The sequence below is a fragment of the Phoxinus phoxinus genome, assembly GCF_949152265.1.
Source record: "Phoxinus phoxinus genome assembly, chromosome: 13".
Classification (NCBI taxonomy): domain Eukaryota; kingdom Metazoa; phylum Chordata; class Actinopteri; order Cypriniformes; family Leuciscidae; genus Phoxinus; species Phoxinus phoxinus.
Genome location: NC_136888.1, coordinates 23,200,174 through 23,215,028, shown reverse-complemented (window position 1 = coordinate 23,215,028; position 14,855 = coordinate 23,200,174). Strand labels below are relative to the sequence as shown.

At 37.2% G+C, this 14,855-nt stretch overlaps 1 protein-coding gene across 2 annotated transcripts in view; it reads left to right on the top strand.

Moving 5' to 3' along the window:
- Positions 1-1,544: 1,544 nt before the first annotated feature.
- The window catches only part of htr1d (5-hydroxytryptamine (serotonin) receptor 1D, G protein-coupled), a 31,982-nt gene continuing 18,671 nt past the window's right edge, over positions 1,545-14,855 (top strand). Inside the window, exon 1 of one of the 2 annotated variants that reach the window (XM_079632933.1) lies at positions 1,545-1,630. The gene's annotated coding sequence lies outside the window, so the exon portion shown is untranslated. Of the gene's footprint in view, positions 1,631-3,279; positions 3,664-14,855 lie in introns of those variants that run through there. The other variant, XM_079632931.1, reaches the window with a different exon arrangement.

Genomic DNA, 14,855 nt, shown 5'->3' with positions numbered 1-14,855 from the left:
AAAGACCTGGATCATGGTGTGAGTGGGACTGCGTTACCTAACTGAACAACCCACTATCAGTTTACTTGCGACTTGAGTCTGGATAAGTGTTTTTATAAAGGGAAATTAAATGAAACATGGCACAGCAACATTCAGCACATATTCTACAATTAATCGCTCTACTGTAGAGTACTGTAGAATTATTGGTAGGGATTATTGAGTAGTCTTTTAACTCAGGTAGACTTCCATACCCAAATCTACACCCCATAGATGACTAAATCATGGCCCACCATAAAATTGGCAAATAAGTCATCGTGTGGTGATTGAATGACATAGACATATCTATCTGATCCTGACAGCCAGCAAAGATTGAGTGGAACGATTCCAAATCTTCCGTCCAATTCAATCAAAACAGCTTAATACAAGCACCCATTCATTCACATTTTCACATGCACACAAAGCATATGTGATTAAAGTCAGAATGGGATCTGTATATGATTATTATGATGTGCAACAGGAAGAGTATAGGCTACATTACTCTTTTCCTCTTCAAAAATCGCAAATTAACTCTGTTGATGTTCAGCTGATTTTGCTATGCAGTATTCTGCACATGAACAACCCAATAGTAACCTAAATGGCAATTTATCCTCAGAATGAGTTGTGTTAAATTGCTCAAGGCTGGGCATTATACACAGCGGTTCTGGGTTTTTGTCACACATTTCTGTTTGATTTATAGACTGGTGTTACACGTTCAACCACATAGAGCTTTCCTTTCCTCACAATGAAAATAAGATCATGCAGGGTGGTTAATGTTATCGTTGGAATGATAATTATTCCTGGCAGTATGACACCTTCCCAAACCAATTTGTGGGTTTCCACTCTTAGGTGGCTCATCATTCTTTAGCAAAACGGCCTGTCAGAGTTCAGTCTCTTTTTTTTCTCTGAGCTGATCAAATTCTGATTCATGTTGCTGATTCATAGAACTGACTGATGATTGCATAAGAGAACTTAATTAAATGACCTGCTCATGGTTTGAACTGGTCTTACTTTTTTTTTTTACTTTTGTCTTATTATTGGGAGATGAGAGGGTCTGTAGCTCTTACCATTGGAAAAAGGGTAACGGCTAACTTGGATCATGTGAGGCATAATGTAATATTTATAATTAAATTATAAATTTTCTGTTCATTCATTAAAATACATTATATCAGTATTAGAGTGGATGGCAGTCATAGTATTATTATATTTGGTAAAACCTGAAAGCAAGAAAGAAAACATCGATATTGTTTATTTTCTTCAGACAATATAGCCTATAATTTTTAACGCCTACTATTAAATACTACTAGTACACATTTGCTGGTAATGAGTCCTACCTGTCTAAAAATAAAACTTTTTGCATAGTAAAATCTACCTGTATTCAGTTTCCAATGAATGTATTGTTTGTTTAGTGAAAAACATGTTGCAGATTAGTGAGCAGCCTGTCGATTCATTAAATGATAAGCTATTTCCTCACAAAAGCTGTTTATTCAGTGTGAAGCCTCCTCCATTGATATCCATTAAAAAAAACAGCCTTTTGTCCAAAGTATTTGCAATGCCTCTGGGCAGCTATTACGGGCGTCCATGACCAACGGTGCGCCCGAAATCGCGTACCTAAGTAAGTTAAAAAAGTATGTTCTATATGGTATGAATGTGTGTAGTAAGAATGTAATCTGGACATATTACATCCGCCATGTTGTCATTATCATTATGACCTACAGTACCAGTGTCAGTTGTGTCTCTTCACCTTCATTCATCTTCCGTGGCCTCATGGGAAAAAGTGTCCATCGAACGCGCACTTCAGAATCTCGCAGACTAGGTCATCCGGGTACTTTTCGCCCACTGTTTTTCGAATACCATCACTGTGTCCGAAATCTTCGCTATAGTATGCGAACAACATAGTACGCCAACACTGTTGAAATTTTTTTCTGGTATGTGATCCGCTTACTCTTCGCCTACTGTTTTTCGAATACTATGTATTCGGACATATTACTCCGTTGAAAAAGTAAGCGGATCACATAGCCGGAAAAAAATATTTGAATTTTGCACCAAGTGCTATATTTTAAAGCAATATGGAGGACATTGGGAGGAAACTGTGGCTTTACCGAGCTCAACGGCTCTAGCTGAGCTGTGATATAAATGAAAATTTAAATAAAGCTGATCAATATGTCCAGCCTATATGTCTTCCTGTTTCAGTGGAAATTAAGTCAACACATTGAATAATGCTTTGCGTTTCAAGGCACTTCAGTGGGCCTTTAAATCACGAAATATATTCGCTCTAAATATTATGACACCTTTTTATCTTTGTTTCACAATACTCAATGATTGTAAACTGAGGTTGGTGCTTAACTGGTCTATCTGTGCTGAATTTTACGTAAATACATCACAACAATCCTGTGCTATGGGCACAGCCATTGATAAGGGCTGCAGCAGAAGTTTTCAGTAAGGCTGTGACTCACAGAACTAAACCTTACCACTAAACTTTGACTATAGGCATGTTGCATATTAATTGTTCTAGGAACCTCAAAGCATATTTTAATTTTTGTGTAATTTGTGCAACTCCATAATGATGTTTGTAGCGTATAGGGCCCAAACATAAACTCAAGCCCAGGGGCCCCCAGCCCCCTAAGTCCTGCCCTGGCTGTGAGGGATAGATACATCTCTTCAGTGGGTTGTAGTACTGTTATTTTATGTGTTTTTAGATTGTTCTGCAGAGGGAAAACAGCAGATACCATTAAAAAGTATCCCTCACAGCCTCACTTTTATACCTGTCATGGCGCTGCTCTGAATAAGGTCTATATCATATGATATCATATGAGTGTTATTATTTCTTTCATTAATTTGTATAGGTTTCGTTAAGACATATATAGACCAACAAAGCCCCGCCCTATAGGGACCCCGCGGAGATTTTCATGACGATGCATGTTAAATGAAATAATTTAAATCATGTAAACTAATTAAGATGTCCACTGCTCAGTGTGTAGGGAGAAGTGAACTGCGGGACCGCTCTACTGGCTCCGAGAAAAGAGCGCGAAAGTAACGTTTAATATTATATTTGTCAATTAGATAGTTAGAAAGAATCGCTTTCAAGGAAATTCAAAAATAGCCTACTTGTTGACATTTACTGACGAACCTCAGAGATCGTAGAAGCAGCGGTGCGGCAGGACTTCTGAGAGAAAGAGAGAGAGAGAGAGAGAGAGAGAGAGAGAGAGAGAGAGAGAGAGAGAGAGAGAGAGAGAGAGAGAGAGAGAGGGAGAGAGAGAGAGAGAGAGAGGGGGGATGAAAGAGAGAGCAAAGAAGACAGCAGCATGAAACGGGACAGTGTACTCTTGCGCACTCGTCGCTTTGCACTAACTACAAAAAATAGCCTAGATATTTTATTCTTATGTGATGAGCACTTTAGGCTATTCAAAGCTTTTGCGCTTTTCGAAATTATACCATATACGTCTTCTCATCTGGCTTTGCAGTCTCGTAGTAACTATGCATGCTCTTTAAACCACTGTGCTGGATAAGGCGCAATGCACATTATGAAAACGTAAGTGACCGTCACGGCTTAAAAGTAACAGTTATTTTGGATACTCGACTTGAAACGGACTGGTGACTTTGATTTGAAGTCTCGCGCCTGATGAAATGATGAAAAACTTCAGCTTGGTAAGTTTTTGAAACACCTGACGATATATCCTGCTCAGTCTGCATCAGATGCGATGTGTAGCCTATACTCTTGAGATTTTAACGTCCAGAAAATGAATCTGTCAACATTTACGCGTGTCAGTAGATCAACTAAAACGTTCGTGTTTATCAACTTTGGTTAACCAAAAATATCACATGATATAAATCTTGTTTTGGGGTAGCTGAATGTGTACGTTGAAACAGTATATGATGTCTGTTTTCTCTCCTTCCTTACCCTGTTGAAAAATAGCTGTGATTTGGAACATGTTAGCTGATTTCTAGCTGGTGTAAAAGTACCATGCTGGTTTGTTGCTGCTCCAAGATTGTCAGCTTGCTCTTATGACCAAAGGGGAACCATGTTCCAAAACACAGGTATCAGCTTAAGCTTGATTGTCCAACAGAAAGCTCCGGTAACAGAACATGTACTAGTTAGTAGAGTGATTTATAGCTACTCCAAGTTAATACAAACCTGAGACAAAAGGCATACTGGAAACATCATAACTAGAAACTGATAATGCACCATCAATAAGATTCTTTATATATGCATTACCTTCTAAAAAACACAGCATAAATTCGTTTGCTGGTTAAAGATGATCTTTGCAGATTAAATTTAAAGCTAGTTTAAGATGCCTTGAAAAGTTAAATCTCATAGCACAGGGGTCTGACCTTGTTTCTTTTCCTCTGTTTTCTTTCGAAACAACCCCACCACAGTTTTTAAAAGGTGTGGTGTTTAATTAACAAGCTTAATTAGCATAGCGGTTTTAGGTTCAATGCGTCAGGCAGAGTTTTTGACTGTTATGTCTGCATAGCATAGTGCCTGACATGGGTGACCGTAGTTAAATGTCATGCCCATGATCAGTGTGAATGTGTGTTTGAGTTTTACAGTCAAGATTAAACTGTGTGATAATGTATGAAGGGCAGAGCACTACCGGTCACTGTAGCTCAGTGTGCGGCAGAACGGCAACACCGTTCAATCACATTTGCATAATTGCTCTTTTCTCCTCTCTCACTTTTCTTGCCTTTCTCTTCCTTTTACCTGCTTTGTCACCCTCCCTTATCCGTCTCTCTCTTGCAAACACACAACACAACTGCAGTGTGCGAGATGGACAGATAGCTGGTGTGAAAGGGAAGCATATGTGCTGGCTCTTTGGATGCTCAGCGTGAATCGTCAGCAGATTGCATGACCTTCCCGAGTAAATCCTCTGCCCAAATGACCAGCATACGGTTGACCTGATGTATAAAATTAACATATGCATATAGGCATTCTGAAACATGATTATTTGTAAGCCTGATCCAGTGGGAAATACACAGACACGTTATTTTGCAGTGATGACTCATTTAAAGTACTTTTTTTTAACCTTTTTAATTACCACAAATCTGAGTCAAGATCAATTTAGGTCGCACATGTTTTGCATGTGGGAGGAGTATATTCTCCTCTTTTCTTTTAAGATTTACCATGAAGTTTGTTTGTTTCTGAAATTAATTTCAACTCACGGCTTTTTACAAACAATTTACAAATTGTTTTTGGATTAAAGCATTGTCTAACCAGACAAATATTTTACATAGTTACATTCGGGCCGGCCCAGTCTCTTCTGGGGCCCTATATATGCAAAGATTTCCCCTATGTGAAGATTTTAGAAAGCTCCCCTCACAAGCCAACAATCGTCCCAACCAAACTGCTAATGCTTATAACACGAATAGTGCTCAACGTTAAATATGAAGTAAATAAATGGTGATAATAAACAACAGCTATAAAAAGAATCACACAAGAATTAATCAAACTAAAAATCAACAAAAAAGAGCAATAAAGTGGACTCTTACCTGTCATCCCTATTTTTAAGCATAGCTACACTGAAAATTAAATATTTAAACTTAAATGATTGCAATTCATGAATGCTTTAAACTCCAGTCCTAGCCATGGTTTCTTTTAAAAGACGACACTTAGGACAAGTAAAAGCACTTTACTTGCAGCTTAAAACAAGCAAAAACGGCCCACAGTTTTCGTGTTGCCAGTAAAGAGGTTCGAAAAAAACTATTTCAGAATTGTACACAAACATCAATGTCTGCCATTAAGAGTTGTTAACTTATGATTTCACTCATTTTTTCCCCCAAAGCATACGTTGTGAATGCTAATGAAAAAAAAAATACCTATGGTAACTGCGTTTCCATGCATAAATAACGCGTTATGGTGATGTACTGTATTATAATCACTTTATGATGCTGGCAGTGTTTAAATTAGTCCAGCATAACATGTTGTCTATTACAAATATTACATTTTGATGTCAATATCGTAAACATTTTGTTATCTAAAGTAGGCTAAAAGTTGGCATAAACACGTACAAAGTGTGCTCCGTTTAATTTCTGACTAACCTCTTACACCACTAACACATCTGAGCTGTCAATCTCAAGTTATATGAAATCAATGAAAGAGAGAAAAGATACTTGTGAAGGTAGAAAGCAGAGGATTGGGGAAGGGAGGAGAGCACATGGCCCTTTTTTGCTCACGCACGAGTATCTGTCTCTCTGTATCTGCTCACAAGTGAATTGAATGTTGCGTTTGTGTAACCGTAGCAACATCTCTGGAGAATCAAATCAATAGGGGTTATGCTGAGCGCCCAGCGTTCGAACCGGAAAACAGGTCTAAGCATTTCCGCTTTTCACTTCCGCAGCGGTATTTTATCTCTGAGGTGCGGTGATCTCTGAGGTAACTGTTAATTTTCTGTTAATTTTTGCTTATTATAATAACATTCTTATTTCTGATCAAACTTTAGAGTAAAACTAAAAAAAAAAAAAAAAAGCCGTAAAACTTAAATCCTTTGTCTAGAGTACTCGGGGCTCTGGACGTCCGTTTGGCAATACGGTGTACATCGGAAATAGTATGATAATGATAGTAGCTCCTGTAAACACAGGCTATAAAAGGTCGCTATTACTACGCTGTGTTTACCTCAGTAGCTGACAGCCGGAAGTAGTTATACCCGTTTTGTAGAACCCGGAAGAATGTTGCGCATAACCCGTATTCAGGTCTTCACTTTAGCAGATAAAGAGTCATGTCAGGTAGATGGGGATTTTATACGGCATTTCAGAATGTTTGTAAACAATAGGCACAAAGATACTTCCGGGTGGCAGAACGCGAGCGGCTTCTACTGACTAACTAAAGAGATCCAGCCGGCTACTGTTACAGTTACATAGTTAAAAATTGTTGTTGAACAAAGTTGAAACGATGAGGAAAACGTGTTGTGTTTGGGGTTGCGCTGCCAGATATACAGCAAAGGGTGTAGGGTTTTATCGATTTCCTGTGGGTGAGGAGGTTATAGTGAGTGGAAGTCGTGTCGTCAAAAGTAGTGCTAAAAGTAGGATATCTTAATGATCCCCTAAATTATATGATTCATCCAACGTTTACCTTTCTGCTGCCAACCTGCTTGCCCTTCAACTGTGCTTTGTGTATTCTTAAAACAGTCCATCTACAAAATCATAGCAGAGCATTTATCTTCAGCCGGGGAAATTTGAGACTAACATTATTAAGCTTGTCTCTTTTGAAGATTTGACTCATTGCCAGTCACTGCCTGAAGTAAAAGAGGACTGCCAACTCTCACGCATTGACCGTGAGACTCACACGCCACACATCCATTTTCTCACGCAACTTACCGAAATGTATATTCCTCATACATAATATCGACCAATCACTGTTTTTCAACCGCGCAAGGTCAATATAACAGCTGGAGAACAATTACCGGTATGTCACATAACATTTACCTTAGGAAAGCCATTAAATGACCATGATATATAGCACGTTATTTTGGCTAAAGAGCTATAGAGAGTATTTTGCTAATGTAGGCCTACTATATTACATATTTATTATATTTTTTACTTATATCATTAAATACAGTTGTTATTATGATAAAAAACGCATTATATTGAATATTTTTTATTTATTTATTAAATTTTTACTGCCGACGGTGGGTCTCCCTTCCAAGCAATTTACTAGCGTTGCCATAGGAACGCTTCGGCTTTTGCCACCCGGAAGAACGTCTATTACTGTTGTGACGTCATGGTGAATTGTCATATATACAATGGTTTATTTCATAATCGTTATGGTTTATAGTTAGAGTTTCTTTTTAGGCATTTTTAAGTGATCATATTTTTTATAATTTGCTTTGGGGAATCATAAAAGTCAATTCTAGTGATTTTGTTCTGACTATACACCGTTTTTCTTTTGCTAAGATAAGAATGTCTGAGTGGATGTATTAATGCATTAAGAATAAAGGAATGTGTTAACTTCAGAATACTGTTAGGTGTCAGTGTTACACTGTATGTAATTTTCTTTCAAAACATATTTATGTATGGACCGTCTGAAACCATTATGCAGGCATACAGTATGTATGACTGTGAAATTGACTTGGGCATGAAGAAGTTATTCAGACATTTGCTTTTCAGTCCTGCACAGAACACATTTCATTCTGGACATATATTAAAGATGGGTTGAGCTTTTGTGTTCACCCTGTAAATAAACTAAATTGTTAGCAAGACAGATTCAGTGGATGCTTGTATGACAATACTACTGTATATGTATTTAGCAGCAGTTAAACTGATTTGGTCAGTTTAGCAGGGATGGCCAGTTTAGTCAGAAATTTTGTAGCAAATGTATACATCTTGCATGCAAATAAAAATAATATATTTGCTTTTGATTTTGCTCTGACTAAATTGTCTGTGTGTTTGGTGAATTATATTTGCATATATCCATATCAAATACATACACTGTAATAGACTAGATATATAATAGACATACAGCACAGGGCACAACCAGACTAATTTATGCCACTGTGGTTTTTTTTTTGTATCTAAAGCAACAAAACAAAACAAAATCAAACTAATCTTTTTTATTTTATTTATTTATTACATTTTTGTAATTCATCAACAGTTTAAGTCGAAGTCTTTGTCTTAGCTCAGGTAATTCTGGTGCCCTACATATTAAACCCACTTCCAAAAAAAAAGAAGAAAGAAGTAATCCCATTGAGATAATCTTAATCTGGGATTTTCTAGAGGAAAAACGTACTGACGAGGCATTCGTAATATTCCCCTCTCATTATTCACCAATCTTTTTTCTCGTTAGAGAAAATCTTTACCCAAAACCTCTGAAAGTTTCTGTTTCTCATTTGCCTTACTACTGAAATTATTATGTAAACTATAACCTCTAAATTATTTCACAATTTAAAAATGTACTAATATTTGCAGATATGATTTGTTCTCTCTCTGTGAACCATATTTTATAATTGTTTTTCCCCAGTGTGTGAGTTCATTACTCTGTAATGGATGATTACATAATATCTAGAAGTACCTCCAGATCATTAGCATTTACTGCCTCTCTGTTCTATTTCTGGTCAATCATTACAGTCAATTTCTACCAGACAAGGCATAAAAATGTTTTTTTAAAGTCCACCTTCACAATTCTGCTTATGTGTTTTGCAAGTTATATCTTTCTGCAGTACATCTTGCTATATGATGTATAGCCTACTACCAAGTTTGAACATGCTTAAAGTCCGCGTGAACCGGAAGTTGCAAACGACTTTTCTCAAGTGTTGTGACGCATTTCCGAGTGAAACGGAATATTGAACAGAGGGCAGGGTTTTACTTAAGTGCTCCTCCTCTCCATCTCTCGCCCATAGCAGAGTAACGGGTTGAGGGGAGTGGTAGCATTTAAGCAACCCAAGTCGTCAAACCTACGTCATCAGAAAAATAACCATTGCAGACCGGAAGTAACTTTTCAGACTAAAAGATAACTACGGCAAACTATTTTTTTCTGTATATTAACTTGCACGGATTAATTGTTCACCACAAGACTAGTAATATCCGCTAACAAAGTAAATAGGGTCAATTTTGATTTCATGCCGACTTTAACTAAATTTATGTTACTGACGATTAAAAAAACCTTTTTCTAATAAAATAAAAAATAAAAAATCTACATTTTGGGGTTATGGGTTATGAAAATAACTTGATATTAGTTTTGAGTGCATTATGAATGATGTTATTATTAATTATAAATCCTTATTGCAGACACATTAAATCTGTGTCCTATGGAAGCTTGTTTCCGCCACAGAATAAAACATTTTAAAATATAATTGCGCCATTTTAATCTCACAATTGCGAGTTTACATCTTGCAATTCTGACTTTATTTCTCAGAATTGCGTGTTATAAAGTCACAATTGCGTGTTATAAAGTCAGAATTGCAAGATTTCTGACTTCGCAATTCTGACTTTTTGTCTCACAATTGCGAGTTTATATCACGCAATTATGACTTTATAACACACAATTGATACCCTACATTACGCAATTCTGAGAAAAAAAGTCAGAATTGTGAGATGTAAACTCGTAATTGTGATGATAAAAAAAAAGTCAGAATTTTGAGATAAAAATGAGCAATTACCTTTTTTATTCTGTGGCGTAAAACAAGCTTCGGTGTTTCACTACAAAAGTAACACTTTAGTTTAGGGTCCAATTCTTACTATTAACTAGTTGCTTATTGCAGAGGTGGAAAGTAACTAATTAATTACAAATACTTTCGTTACAGTACTTGAGTAGATTTTTTTTTTTCTATAAATTGTGGTACCTTTACTTGAGTTGAATAAAAATAAAGTATTTAACTTCGCTACATTTATTTTCCACCAAAAGTAGGCTACAAATTATTTTGACAAAGTTGCCGACGGAGCAACAGGGCGAGCTGGCAATCTGGCATTTGATAGACACTTTTCAAACTTTTCAGCCAATAACAGACAGGTCTGACTCGGCTGCAAAACCAATCAAAACTTCCAGTTCAGCTGGTGGGCGGGGCGTTCAAACCAGTCGATCACTGGCGCTCGTGTTTTGAATCTGTATCAGAGCACTGAGCATTTGAAGTAAATAAAAAACTGTTCATACATCGCAGTTATTGCATGGACGAAGCAAGAACAATGTAGGCCTAATGCATGCACACAGTTCAGATGAATGGCAAAGCTTGCCCTCTTTAATGCAGTTAAACTAAATGTACGAAGCAAATTTTGTAAGAAGCTGAAATAACCTCAACATATATGTAGCAACAACAGTGAAATAAGATTACACAACGCTATCTCACGACCAATTCGTACGAATTTGTATGAGTGATTAAAAGGTGGCTAATTCGTACGAATTTGTACGACCTCACTCGTACGAATTTGTACGATTTGTCTAAACCCACGTGATGGGTAGGTTTAGGGGCAGGGTCAGGGGTAGGTCATTCGTATGAATTCATACGATTTTGGCAAATCGTAAAATATGTACGATTTAGCAAAAAACGTACAAATTCGTACGAGTGAGGTCGTATGAATTGGTACGAATTAGCCACCTCGTAAAATATGTACGAATTGCCGTGAGATCGGGTTGCATTACACGCATTATCGTTCAATCAGATGCACGTAAACGTGTAGCTCGTTGCTATTGCAACTGTGGGCTCCCAGAAAAATTGCATTTTATTTAAAGGATAATTCCGGTATTTAACACCTTGAGTCTATATTGTAGTTTGTTTTGGATGAACAAGAGTGGTGGTCAACATTTTTTTTGACAATGGTTCCTCTCACCGAGTGATTAGTGATGTTAGTTGATGTTCCAGAAACAAAAAGTGTTGCGAAATACAGTTTCTGTCGTGTTTTATTCGTCATTTTGTAAAATCCCATTGAATTCTGTTGAAGGACTGAGTGCTCGTTAATATAAATGCGCTACCGGTAACGGAAAGGGGGCTGTTTACATTTGGTCGATGTAGTCTTTTTGCTCGCTTCCGTTTCTCATAAGGCTAGCGAGCAGAGCAACTGTGCTCCGGGAGAGTAAGCGAAATAAACAAACAAAACCTTCATTAATTGTTACTTGTAATATGAAGTTGAACTCGACTGTGACCGTGAGTGTCCCGCGAGACATAAACATCAGTTATCGCCATCAAGTGGTCGGGAGTGTGCTAACGCTTCAGATTCAAATATTGAGCGGAAGTTACACGGTTGTGAAGTGTCTGAAAAAATAGTTCCACTATAGCAATATAAACGGATTGGAATCATATATTGTTTATAATCATCAACGAACACCACTAACCACTCGGTGAGTTTAACAGTTTTGTAAACGAACATTATTGGCTGTTTTAATTACATTTTCGGACATGACCATTGACTCCAATGTTAAATGGGTCCATGGCCAATTCTATTATAGTCAAAAACTCGAGAGAGGAACCATTGTCAAAAAAATGTTGTCCACCACTCTTGTTCATCCAAAACAAACTACAATATAGACTCAAGGTGTTAAATACCGGAATTATCCTTTAACATGTTAACCTGCACCCTATTTTATTGTTTTACTGGCACCTTTTCATCCATACCATTTTAATCCTACATTTCTTTGTTTAGCCCTCTCAGTCTCTTTGCTTTTGCCCTTCTTAAAAAACAAAACATTCAAATGATCTTACCGTGGACTTACTTTTTAAATTAAGGAATTAATTTTTTTAATTTAGCAATACAACAATCGCTTTTGGCAACAGGGATAACAAATATGTTTGCTTAGCTTAGTGACAAACATGACAATTTATGAGATTCATATCATGTTTTTTGCAAAATCACTATATGTCAGTCGTGTTTGAAATAACTTGCTTTCTGTGGTCCATGTTAACACAGAGTGAGACAGAAAGGAGGCTATATAAAAAAAAAAAAAGTATGTCAATCAATGTCGATTAGCGTTGCATTACGGTATACATCATTCTTACGAAAATACTTGAGATAGCTTGAGAACAACAGATAAACACAGACCATTGCAATCGTGTTTATTGTCTTCATGTTTCATCATCAGTCAAAACGTCTCTATCTTTGTGTTATTCAGCTGTAGCGATAACTGATGTCCATATAAGGGATTTCCTATAAGGGTCTCTGGCTTCCAGTATGAATGAAAAAGAAATTACCAAATTGCTAACATCGCCTCATTTTGGATAAAAATAGAAAAACATACTAAAGTACTTTGTAAGGTATAACTCAAGAAGTTTTTCAGCAAACTACTTATTTACTCTTACTTGAGTCATTATTTTTCAGTAATTGTACTCTACTTGTACTCAAGTCAATTATTTCTTAAGTAGCAATACTTTTACTTAAAGCTACACTGTGTAGAAATAACTCCCATCTAGCGGTGAAATTGTATATGACTACCAACTGAATATTACTTTCTAGCCCCTCCCATTCCGAGGGCGTTTTAACCATAGACAGTAAAAGAAATGGACAGATTTCAACGGAGAAAAGAGAAGTCAATTAGAAGCACTCACTTCCTGATGGCTGATCGTAATGCGCAGGCTCAAACTGAGCTTGACGACGTATACGTGACGTGAGCAACCTGTCTGACAGATGTAGGTCTTCTAGTAGCTGTGCCGAGAGAAATCTAAATCATTCCCTTCCGAATCTCGCAGAGACAGAGAGCACGAGTATTAGCTGTCCATGAGCTAGCAGCAGGAGCAACTTTATGACTCTCTATGGGCTACTCCCTTGACTTTATCAGACTTTATGCCTCCACGTCCCCCTGATTGCTTGCGAGCTTCTCCGCCGGTCTATGCGGTAATTTCTCTACGGTGCAACAGAGAGTCGAGTGATTATGGCGCAATCGTTAGCCTATTTTTACAAAAACGGCTTCTACGGGGCCATAACGTAAGATACAAAGTAATGGAGCCTTTTATACATTGTCGTGTTTCTTTAGAAATAAATAATGGACAAATTGAGTCTTTAAACGCCTCAGATGTAAAGTTATTTGCTGTTAAAGTGACGCCAAAATGAATGGGAGTCAATGGAATGCTAACAGCAGGTGGGGGTCCGCTCCAATAGCGGCCCCGAGGGAAGCTTCAGTTTCCGGCTGATGGATTACCCCCTTGGTTTTAACTCCTACGTTGGCCATATTATTTCAAATCTGCCGGCAGTCGCGAGTAATCTCCCCCTCGCATTCGTCACGGTGCCACTGAGTGTAAAAACGCGAAAGGCGAAGCATGAATTTCCAGGTATGTCCTTCTTTGGCTAATGTATTTTCAAGATGGAGGCGCAACATGGCTTCCGCCATTCGAGCAGCTCACCCATATGTATTATAAATGGCAGATTCTACGCTTACGAGAATACTTGATTATTTAGTAGAAGTAATTATACATTAATGAGCATATATAATTTTGAAAGAACAAAGTGGTTTTTGCTAAGAATCAACTTAAAAAAAGGACACAGTGTAGCTTAAAGTAAAAAATGTCAGTTTCACTGCTTATTAGCATGCATATTACAATGATATTGGCTGTTTATTTGTGCTTTTTTTTAAATGGATGAGTTGGACCAGAAAGTGAAGTTGAAGCAGCCAACAAATGCCCAGGTGGCACCTCGTGAATTTAATTGAGAGAATGCCAAGTGTAGCCTACAGAGCTGGATTTCTATTTGTGTTATCATTTGTGTTATAGATTTGATGGCTTTATTATCATGAGTAGGTTTGTCCAGACTTTTGACTGGTAGTAAATGTATTTGATAATGAGGTTATTTTTTAGTTCATGAAGAATTACATTTTGTTTAACAGAAAATTAAAGGAGCATAACACTGAACAATCAATAAAAAAAATGTGCTACTCTTTTTTTGCTACTCTAAAAAGAGGTAGTTCACCAAAAAAAACTTTTTTAATAGACACGAGGGACTAAACTATTAATTTGTAGATGATGTTCCAACAAATGTTGCAGGTATGAAAACGATTTAGTCATGCATTAATGTGATGTCTAGGTGCACAAATCTAGGTGAAATAAAACAAAGTTAATTCAATATCAGATCAAGCCCTTCACCAAGAATATTCTGTGAATAATGTGTGCAGTGCTGAATGGCTTCTGAGGGTTTATCTCAGTCTTCCAGTGTGCTTTCAAAAGTCATTCCCTTCGAGGAATTACAAACAATCTCTGCATTTTCTTTAACTCGTACAAGCCAGCACTCAGAACTACACACTCGCACACAGGCATGCTCGCTCGCACACATAATGGTACGACTGTAGTGTTAAGCATCAAGGATTGTGCCCATTACTGTTCACTCCCATGAATTAAATATAAAAACAATTCTCAATAGCCCTCTTTCAACACATCTGATGCAACTTGAAGATGCTTTGCATTAGTTGGATATCTTTGAGGATTTTTTTTTCAAGT